Source organism: Euprymna scolopes, chromosome 25, assembly GCF_053919585.1.
Source record: "Euprymna scolopes isolate OS-2025 chromosome 25, ASM5391958v1, whole genome shotgun sequence".
Lineage (NCBI taxonomy): Eukaryota > Metazoa > Mollusca > Cephalopoda > Sepiida > Sepiolidae > Euprymna > Euprymna scolopes.
Window position 1 is genome coordinate 66,599,262 of NC_136506.1, and position 10,158 is coordinate 66,609,419.

The following is a 10,158-nucleotide window of genomic DNA, read 5'->3' on the forward strand; positions in this document are numbered from 1 at the left end:
GTCTGACGCTGACGAGATGACCTCTGGTCCATTAATAATGGTTGGGATAGAATGCACACTTCTGTTCAGGATTCTATTTGTTATTTGCCAAAACTGGTGGGAACCAAGCCACTGATCAGCTACCTTGGATTTAACAGACTGGGCATATAGCTCTCTTGCATTTTTTATTACTCTTTTACAGTGGTTGCTGGCAGTCCTGAAAGCAGCTTTAGTCTCAGTGCATCTATTACGTTGGTAGCTATGAAAAAAGTGATTTCTGTGCGCGATGGCAGCAGCACATTCTGGGGAGAACCATGGCTGGCTGTTAGGTTTTTGTTGGAATTTTTTAGATGGTATGAATTGATCTATGCCTACAATTAACCATTCGGTCAGATCTGATACTATAGAGGACACTTCCTTTTTAAACATGGAGTGCAGAGGTAAATCAGATATGAATGTACGGAAGCTATCCCAGTCAGCCATAGAGTATCGGTATACAGTACGGTGGAGGGGTACCTCTGGGGGCTTCTTACATTTCGTTTTTATCTTAACTGATACGACGGAGTGGTCGGAGGATCCTAGAGGAGAATGAACGGTACATGAACATAGCTCAGGGGAAGTTGAGAGAAAAAGGTCTAAGAGGCTTGCATATTGATTGGGTGTATTGGGCACACGGGTGGGTTCGCGAACAATCTGAGTGAGGTCATAAGCAATGGCAAAATCATGACAAAACCTCCCCTCATCATCTGTCTTATTTGAATGGGTCAGCCATTCCACGTTATGGACGTTGAAGTCACCACAGATGTGGATGTTAGCCGAGGGATGTGAAGACAGTATGTGGTCTATTTTCTCAGATATGCTCTTAAAGATAGTAACTCCGCTGTTGTGGGGCCTATAGAGGGCAAATATAAATGCAGTGGTGTTAGCAAGTGCAACCCTGAAGCACATATAGGGTAAATTAGGATCTTCTCTAGAGATATCCCTGCCACATGGGAAGCCATCCTTAATGTAGGCACATATTCCATGACTATGGCGATCTTGGGTGTCAGATTTAGCTGTTAAATTGGAGTATCCATTAATTATGAACTCATCTAGGGAAGTGGTCGGCCCTATTCCAGTTTCACTTAGAAATAATATGTCCGGTTTCGTCTCCTGTAATTGGGTTTCAACCTCTGGAAGGTTGGAATGTAGACCCCTGATATTGGAGAAGGAGACCTGGTAGTAGGGGTCTACGCTGGAAGATGAGGTTCTAGGTTTAATCGAGTTTTTATTCTGGAGATATTTCATGTTGAGGTTTTGGGATTTGTGGAATAGGTCGGCATACTTGGTTAGAGCAGTACAGAGAGGGAAAGTAAGAGAGAAAAAGACAGGAAAAATTTTTTATTTGTAGCACACGAAAAGGTAAAGCCGTAACAATTACCCACTAGTATGGCATCGAGAGGCCCCACCAGAGACTACTGCATGGTCCAGATCCACTCACCAGAAGCTACTACATGGTCTAGAATCCATTCAGCAAATGGCAATACAGCAGTCCCAGTACTTTGCGCCTGCTGATAGGACAGCCTCCTTAGTGGTTAATCCAAGGTTCGGGTCCCTGACTATCAGGCGGATAACGTCAGCCCAGACAAAACGTTTACCTCCAGCACCCTTACTAGTGACATGGCCACAAGGACAGACAGAGACAGAAAAATTTCCGACATCTCAGACTGCTGGTCAGCCTTTTAGCAGCTTTTTCTTCACCCTTTGTCAGAAAAATCACTCATTGAATGAGGACTGAATGACAAAATAGGAGAAGCGAGAGTTACTGCCGATAACACATCCACTGTATTATCTACTCTCCATTAAAAAAAAAAAAAAAAAAGGGGGGAGAGGAAGGGGAATGGGTACAAGTGACTTATTTATATCTAAGTAGTAAGTCCGGTGCGAAGTTAATAATTCATGACACTTTTGGTGATAATCTCCCCTCCCATATTAATGGGTGGAAGTTTGTCGTTATCTATCTAGTTTGAATCATTAAAGTTTCATCTTATAATTAATTAAAATCCAATAATTAACTATTATCAATTTGTAAAGTCTGCTTAATATTAATTTACATTAGAGTTTAAATAATTATTCAAGGTTTTAATTTAGGAGGTTCGTTTTCATGAGTGACTGTTTCTTTGCACTGTATTATATTTCGAATGTACTTGAACATAAGGCTAACTATATAAGATAGTATGATTCGCCAGCAAGAAGAAAGTATTTTCAATACAGGCAAGCTTGCAGTAATAGTATATATTAAGTATACTACTTAAATAAAGTCCTAAGTTTATCTACTCTAGAGAATAATTTCCGGCATTTTTTTTTTTTTTTATCGTTAGTGGCCGGCATTTTGTTTGTTTTCATCGTTCGTTGACAATTAATGAAAGTTATTTTTATAGAATAAAAGTCGTAAAAAGTTAAAATAAACATTACCTTGAAACATGTGTAAAAAAACTTCAATACGTTTATGCATACTCATAGATAGGCACTCGACCAAGTTATCCGGAAATAGAAATCTTCTGTCACTCTAGAAAGGCATATGCTAGCTAACAGTTGATAAAAAGACAGCGGGCGGAATCTCTAGTGCAAAAACGTTAAGTATTTTTATTTTAATTATTTTTTTTTTTTCTAAACTAATCCTAAATGTTTTGTTACATTGTTTTTAAATTTGATTTTCGTGTTTTATGTATTTTGTCTGTATTTCTCCTGTCTTTTTGTCTGTATTCCGTCTTATCCGTCCCCCCCCCCTCCGGTTCACACTGACCCGGAAGTTGATAAGAAAGAACAAATCAAAATAAATGAGATCAAAAGTTAACGACTGTAGTTTCATGTCATATATCTGTAAAACCTTCTTTTTTTTTTTTTTTTACAAAGGAGTCATCTCTCATCAAGGCTCGGAGGCCACTCAAGGATAAGGGTTAGCATGTACGATAGTCAATCGGACAATATCGTAGTAATTGTTAGTAGTGGAAATTTGGTAAATTGGATTACTTAAGGAGATAGCTTGTGAAAAACTGCATTCTTATAGAGTTTACCTAGTGAATTGTCGCGAAGTTTGAAGTTTTGTTTTATTTATTTTACGCAAATAAAAAAAGTACATCTTATTTGGATGTTATTATTATCTGTAGAGTTTAGTTTTACTAATAGTTTAAAAACAAAGATTCATCATCAGTAGAAACAATGGAAAATTAAGTTTAAAACATATCAAAAGAATCGATTTTGGAATCGGAAATCAAGCACAAATTTTTCCGATTCCAATACCCCCAAAAGTTCTGATTTTTCCGATTCTGATTAATCGCCCCACACACTAGTAAAAACCATGTAGGCGTCGGTATCAAGATCTTTTATTCTTCGTTTGTCTCTGGTTCTACAAAGATGTGTCATTTGTGGACTACAAATTAAATCAATGAAAGCATTAGTTTTTTGTGTGTTCTAGGTCAAACCTTCCCTGACTTCACATGCAACTATTGAGCTTGCTACTCTTGATTTCAAGTATAAACACCTGCAATATTGAATAGCTGCGATTAACATGGGGATTTAATACAGATAAAAAAAAAAACGAGCATGATTCCAAACAACTCATTTAAAATGATCCAACATAGTTCCGAACAACTCCATCAAAATGACCCGACATGGTCCCGAACAATATATTGACAAACCATTCTTGAGTGCTTCTGCGCATGCTCTTCATACATATTTGTTTGTTATTTTAATTGCCCATTTTGTCTAGTGACTATTCTTGACAATTAATGAAAGTTATTTTTTGCAAGTGCTGATGAGGGTACATTGAAACCAACATTATACCGGAGCAGCAAATATGACATCTATTTTGTTGATTGTATGAGGTCGGTGCAAAAGTTTTTGCTAGGTTGGCAGTATTTTGCGTGAACAGCCGCCAAGGATGTCGGAAATTTTCTGTTTCTATGTCTATTCTTGTAGCCATGTCACTAGTAAGGGTGCTGGAGGTAAACGTTTTATCTGGGCTGACGTTATCTGCCTGATAGTCAGGGATCCGAACCTTGGATTAACCACTAAGGAAGCTGTCCTATCAGCAGATGCAAAGTACTGCGGCTGCTGTATTGCCATTTGCTGAATGGATTCTAGACCATGTAGTAGCTTCTGGTGGACCTCTCGATGCCATATTAGTGGGTAATTGTTACGGCTTTACTTTTCCTGTGCTACAAAAAGAAAACAAATTCTTCATTTCTATTTCTCTCTTACTTTCCCTCTCTGCCCTGCTTTAGGCATGTCTGTCGACCTAGTCCACAAATCCCAAAAACACCATCATGAAAAGTCTCAATAAAAAAAACACAATTAAACCCGGATCTCCAACTTCTAATGTAGACCCCCACTACCAGGTCTCCTTCTCTAACATCAGGGGTCTACGTTCTAACCTTCCACAGGTTGAAACCCAATTACAGGAGACTAAACCAGACATATTATTTCTAAGTGAAACTGGCATCGGACAGACCATTTCGCTAGATGAGTTCGTAATATAGCATACTCTAATTTAACTTCCAAATCTGACCCCCAAGATCGCCATGGGCATGGAATATGTGATGATATAAAAGATGGCTTTCCATGTGGTAGGGACATCTCCAGAGAAGATCCTAACTTACCCTATATGTATTTCCGGGTTGCACTAGCTCAAATACTGCATTTATATTTGCTCTCTATCGCCCCCACAACAGCGGAGTTACTATCTTTTAAAGCATATCTGAGAAAATTGACCACGCCCTATCTGCTTATCCTTCAGCTAATATTCATGTCTGTGGAGACTTCAATGTTCACAATGTGGAATGGTTAACTCACTCAAACAAGACCGATGATGAGGGGAGGTTCTGTCATGATTTCTCGATTGCTTATGACCTCACTCAGATTGTTCACGAACCCATGTTCCCGATACTAACGGCCGGTATGCAAGTCTCCTAGACCTCTTTCTCACAACTTGCCCTGAACTGTGTTCAGCTTCAGTTCAGTCTCCACTTGGATCTTCCGACCACTCGGTTGTATCAGTTAAGATAAAAATGAAATGTAATAAGTCCCCAGATGTACCTCTCCATCATACAGTATATCGATACTCTATGGCTGACTGGGATAGCTTTCGCACATTTATATCAGATCTACCTCTGCATTCCATGTTTAAAAAGGTGTGTCCTCTATAGAATCAGACCTGACAGAATGGTTAATTGTAGGTATTAATGCTGGAGTCCTTAGGGGTCCATCCTAGGCCCAACTCTCTTCCTGATCTATATTAATGATCTCCCAAATCACATCCTTACATCATTTGTAGACATCTATGCTGATGATACTACTATTTATGGTAGCACATCTAAGACCGTAAACGCCCAAGTTCTCTCTGATTCTCTCTCCTCTGATCTTGAGCAAGTGGTACAATGGGGAAAGAGGTGGCTTGTTACTTTTAATGCATCTAAAACCAAGCTTTTATCTTTACATCATCAACGCTATGATCCCCATCTGGCATTAACTGAAATGAATGGCTCTCGTCTTGGGGAGGCCTCATGTTTTGACAAGCTTCTGGGCTTGACCTTAACTCCTGATCTTAAATTGAACACATACATTAAATTCATTGCCAAGGCCGCTGGAAAAATGGTGGGATCCTTCTATCGATCCAGTAGATATCTCACTGCTGATGATATTCTATATCAACATTAATTGATAACATTTTCATTTCAGATTATTATAGCATCATTCATACTTTTCTTTAATATTCTCATGTTGACACCAAAATGACCTTTAGTCAACAGAAATGAAGTCATTTTACCATCATGATGATGCTCGGCCTCACACAGCACTGCTGACCAAAGATTTCCTCCGAGAATTTAGTTGAGAAATCTTACCCCATCCTACATATTCTCTTGACGTTGTTACCTTGGATTATCACTTATTTCAAGAATTACAAAACTAGATGGTCTTATATCACATCAGAACCTAAAGAATGTCACAAATAAGGCATTTATAAACTCGTTGACAGATGGAATCAGATAATAGAGAGCAAATGCTGTTATTGTTATGAATAAAGATTTTTCAAAAACACAGTTTTTAATTTTCATCATGAAATTTTAAATCAGCAAAAACCTATGCATCGACCTAATAGAAACAAGATTGTTAAATTAATTGTGTGTGTGTGCGTGTGTGTTTATCATCTTTGTGGGATCTACACATTTCTATTTAAATCAAAATGCAACATCGTACCTATTTTAATGAAGTTTATATAGAAAGTCATTTATATGTGCGCCCACCCATCTTTATGAGAGGCTTAGTCTGCTGGTTTTGTCAGTCTGTCACACTTGATGTGTTTTCTCTCTGCTGAAAGCTGGTTGGGCATCGGAATATGAACATGATGATTTGGGATTGATCGAGCAAGTGCATTGTGACGGAGATGACAACAGAAGTGATCAGTTCATCAAACAGTATGCGTCCATAATGTGCCTCATCATGTGAATGGCTTGAAAAAGAAAAATATGCAAAAGAAGTACCTTGATATGAAGAAGAACCCATATTTTGCTTTTGTGGATTGTTGTTAAGTGAGATGGAGTTCTGCATAGAGCTCACAAAAATCATATCTCACAAAAATCATATCTCACAAAAATCATATCTCACAAAGATCATGTCTCACAAAAATCATATCTCACAAAGATCATATCTCACAAAAATCATATCTCACAAAAATCATATCTCACAAAAATCATATCTCACAAAAATCATATCTCACAAAAATCATATCTCACAAAGATCATATCTCACAAAGATCATATCTCACAAAAATCATATCTCACAAAGATCATATCTCACAAAAATCATATCTCACAAAAATCATATCTCACAAAAATCATATCTCACAAAGATCATATCTCACAAAGATCATATCTCACAAAGATCATATCTCACAAAAATCATATCTCACAAAGATCAATCCCAAGTTTTTTTTATCTGTATGAAATCACCATGTTAATCAGAGCTATTCAATATTGCAGGTGTTTATCCTTGAAATCAAGAGTAGCAAGCTCAATAGTTGCATGTGAAGTCAGGGAATCAATTATTACAGTTTATAGATAACCTTCTCAACTATATTGTGAAACTTTTTTTTCAATTTTCGTTCAGTAAAACAAAAGTTATGATAAATCTTCTGGTGTTCAAAATCATAAAAATATGTAAGGAAGTCAGCAAAGCTTTTTATGAGTGGTTTCCATAGCAAACACGTCGCTTCAGCGACTACTGTTGCTACTAATTCACTGCTGTCGCTAAAGAGAAGTAACATGTGAAGCAAAGACAATGAAAGCATGAAAGGGAGATAATTGGGGGGGAGTTTATTGGAAGCAGACGAGTGTCGTACATTGTTATTACATATGTGTTTATGGGGGCTAAAAAATAAGACTGAAATTAAACAAAGAACACATGCATTTATTGGAAGCCTTGAAAAATCATGGATTACAACAGAAAAATACAAGCATGAAAAGTAATATGGTTAAGCTTAAAGATGGAAAAGTAAAGGACTAGTTGTTAAAACTGGAAAAGAAAAAGAAAAGATATTCTAGTAAAAAATATAATAAATTTATAACTTAAAATATTGCAGCATTAAGAATTTTTCTTTTAGATTCAATTCATAAAGAATCAATCAATTCTTAATGCTGCAATATTTTAAGTTATAAATTTATTATATTTTTTACTAGAATATCTTGTTCTTTTCTTTTCCAGTTTTAACAACTTGTTCTTTACTTTTCCATGTTTAAGTTTAACCATATTACTTTCATGCTCGCATTTTTCTATTGTAATATATATATATATATATATATATATATATATATATATATATATATATATATATATATATATATATATATATAAGAGTAAAATATATTGATAATAGAAAAATATATAATGGTGTATACAAATTTATTAATCAATTTGAAACAAGGAAATACAATACAGCGTGTAGGGTTTTTATATTATAATATATATTATATTTATTATATCGAAAAGTCTCCATTTAAAGAATCCTAATATACTTTTTTGACCCCTCCCCCCATATATATATATATATATATATATATATATATATATATATATATATATATATATATATATATATATTGATATATATATATATATACATATATATATATATACATATATATATATATTAATATATATATATATACATATATATATATATATATTAATATATATATATATACATATATATATATATATTAATATATATATATATATATATATATATTAATATATATATATATATATATATATTAATATATATATATATATATATATATATATATATATATATATATATATATATATATGTGTGTGTGTGTGTGTGTGAATGAAATGTTGTTTTCAATGCATTCTTATCAGCCGGGTATGTAGTACACTCCGAAGAAAAGCTTTGAAGTAAACATAAAAATATAGAAGACAATAAAGTTTTTATAATGATTATTAATGAAGTAATCATAATTTTTTTAAGTGAAAACTTTTATGACCAAGCATCACATGATTTATAAGTTCAACCACTTCACTAATTCGTCGGTCACAACAATGAAGCACTCTGTCACCTGTTTTGTGTCACGTTGAACCATGGGTTGAATTGATGAAGTGTTCGAAGACAATCCCATTTGAATTCTTAGTTTTGGAACGAAGAAAATGACATGTCATGAGTATGAGTCACCGCTTATCAAGGCTAGAATGCCACTCGAGGATAACGGTTAATGAGATTTGTCAATAATCGATGAACAATACCTTGAGAGGATTTGAAAGGATGCCTTAAATTTTGATTATTTAAGTTGGCAGCTCAACAAGAATTTGTTACATTTGACTTGAAAACAACCATGTTGTATACAGATGGGAAGTAGCAGAAGAAAAATAATGTTGCATTAAGCAATGTCTAATGAGTGTTGCAGCATGGAAAGAAACCAAAAGCAAAAATAGGTTCAAAGTTGGGAATACATCAATAGCAATAAACTCCCTTGGAGTTCGAGATTTGAGACGATGTCAAATTTTCTGTTAACGATGTTCGTTTTGTACACAGAAGGATTATTTTTACTAATGAGTCATCATTTATCAAGGCTAAAAGCCATTCGATGATAAGGGTTACTGAGATTATCAATTGAATGATGAAGAATATTATGAGAGGATTGCAAATAAAAGGAATAAACGGCATTTGATCATATATGAACATAAAAATTATTTTTAAAAAATAAACTTATTTATAATTATCAAATATTGGCAGTTGAATACTAAGAGAAGATTGCAAATGAATGAAATAAACAAAATTTGATTATTTATGAAGTCGGTTTATGATAAGTAATTGTTGACATTCAATTAATATGCGGTCATATTGTAGTCTACCAGAAAGCAATTTCATGTTACAAATGGGAAGTTCTTTGGAAGAATACTATGAGAGGATTGAAAATATTTGAACTCAGCATCTGTTTCCGTTCCTGATTTTCATGAATTAGTGCAATTGTTTGATCAAGCTCAAATCATTATTCGTATTCTGATGTCTAATCGGCTTCTTTTCTTTCTTTTTACTGAGTGAGTCATCACTTATAAAGGCCAAGTGTCACTCAAGGATAGAGGTCAATGAGCCTGAAACTGTAACATAGCACGAACACTCATGACGTGACTGTAAGGAAAAAGTCTATAAAAAAGAAAAGAGAAAGCATGTTAGAGGGAAGATCACGTTAGAGATGTGGATGACATTCAAGAGCACGTGACACGATTTTTGAGAGTACAGAGATCAAAGAGAAGGAGCATGATTGTGCAGGTGAGAACTCCTTGCAAAGAAGCTGTATCCATGAAAATTTCGCCTGATACTAAACACATGGAGGGAGAATGAAGAATATTTTTTCGGTCTGGCGCAAAACAAATTCCTGCTGAGAATGTATTACAAGACGGAACATAAGATTGGAGCTCAGTCCAATACTTTTCATGATAATAATAAAAAGAGAGACAGAGAGAGGTAGCGAGGGACTAGCAATGCTTCATTTGTTGAGAAGACACCTGCTCCCTGTTAATAGTGTCTGGAACTAATTATATATGGAGGGAAAAAGGAAAACATTCTTATGGGATGAAGTAAAAATTATAGACAGAGAAGAACGATAGAGAGTAAAATGACTA